Source organism: Dendrobates tinctorius, unplaced genomic scaffold (assembly GCF_039654945.1).
Source record: "Dendrobates tinctorius isolate UK_male_01 unplaced genomic scaffold, ASM3965494v1 ptg000331l, whole genome shotgun sequence".
NCBI lineage: Eukaryota > Metazoa > Chordata > Amphibia > Anura > Dendrobatidae > Dendrobates > Dendrobates tinctorius.
Genome location: NW_027361997.1, coordinates 1,268,111 through 1,269,863, shown reverse-complemented (window position 1 = coordinate 1,269,863; position 1,753 = coordinate 1,268,111).

The following is a 1,753-nucleotide window of genomic DNA, read 5'->3' as shown; positions in this document are numbered from 1 at the left end:
CAACGCATGTCCCTGCGTACCCAATGTTAAAGATAGATATGCAGGACAACGGAGGACACATGCAGAAGTAGCCGGAGCTTAAGGGAGGATGCACGCAGCCATCTGCAGACCAGCCATCCGCAAGTGTGAACTTCGCCCAAGACTGCTATACACGGTACATCACATAGGCCCAATCTCACCAACTCACACAAACTTTAAAGATGGGGAAAAAAAATAATTGGATGCAGCTCACCCGATGCTCACAGACCGCGTGTGGCGGCGGAGCAATAATAGTAGGAGCAGGACAGAAGAGCACAGTGTGCTATCCCCACTCACAAAAAATTTTCTGATGCTGGTCAGAATCAGACTTAATTCAGTTTTGTTTTTCTCCAAAAAAAGAGCCAGCAAACCAATATGCAGTTGAGTGCTGCATCCCAACAGGAATCTGCTTGATGGCCAGACCAAAAGTTATTATGGGCTGTATACTGCCCATAGGCCAGATATTCCCCACTCCTGCATTAACACATGAAGGTCAGTCTGAACCTTTAATGGTAACCTCACGTGCAGTCATGAAAAAAATACAGTATTTTGTATCCATACCAGTGCCAGCCCTTCAGGAGTCATTTTTTGTCGCTGGGCAGCACTGCCCTATCGTTTCAGATGATAGCGCTAGTCCTATGTTCTCTGGGATTTGTACAGTCAGGGCTGGTAGCTCGGGAGCCAATTTGTTTGTTGCTCTCTGATTTTTCGCCTCCAGAATATTTAAGCTCCTTGAACTCTGCTATTTACTGCCATTAATGATAAGTGCACGTGCTCGGATAAGGTACATGCAGAGATCGCCTAACAAACAGGCAATCCCTCCATGCATGTGTTGCAACTGTCGAACAGTCACCTAGACGCAAGCATTTTTATTTGAGCACGCCGAAAATCCTCGATTAGGACACAAGCGTGCTTGGATAACACCTTATCCAAGCACGCTCGCTCATTACTAACTGCCAGTCATGGGTATATTAGCTCTGGAAAACTACTGTCTTAGCTTCTGTGTTTCCAGTGAACACTAGATTGTGACCTAGGCTTGTTTTCAGACCGTTTTAATGTCTGCCAATTTTGTTCCTATCTGGTTCTGACCCAGTAATCTGACCATTCATAACTGAAGTTCCCCTATCCTACCTCCCCATTGTCATTCTTTCAATGGCCTTCTTTCATTGCTACAGCAGAGGAAGCTGAGAGTACTTGCTCTGATGTATTCAGGACTCCTAAAAGCAATGAACAGAGAGCGACGGCTCATGTGCCACCATCTCTCCACTCACTGGTAGGCAGATGCTAGCGGGAATAGGTGATTGGGGATCCCTATTCTTTTGATTAATGCAGGTCACAGACGACAGAACTGCATCTGAAATTAGGGGCATACCCTATGGATAAGACAAAATCTCTCTTGTGAGCCATTTCCCTACACTGGACATTTTGGATGATACTTAACCCTTGGATATCCTCCTACACCAGAGATGTGTCCAAAGGAAGAAATCCCAAAAGTAGAAGAGAGTAAGCGAGTCATAGACCGTAACTCCCTGTAATGAAGAAGCAAATTTTATACTTCAACCAACTGGGCATCTTCTCTAATGCCAGAAAACTAAAATTCACATCCATGCCCACAGAGAAGCTCTGTGGTATAAGCCCAGTTGGTTGAAAGGAAAATTTGCTATTCCCTTAGCGGGGACATATCACTGACAGGTATAATAAATCCCTACACTAACAGGACTCACCGAACAGGATG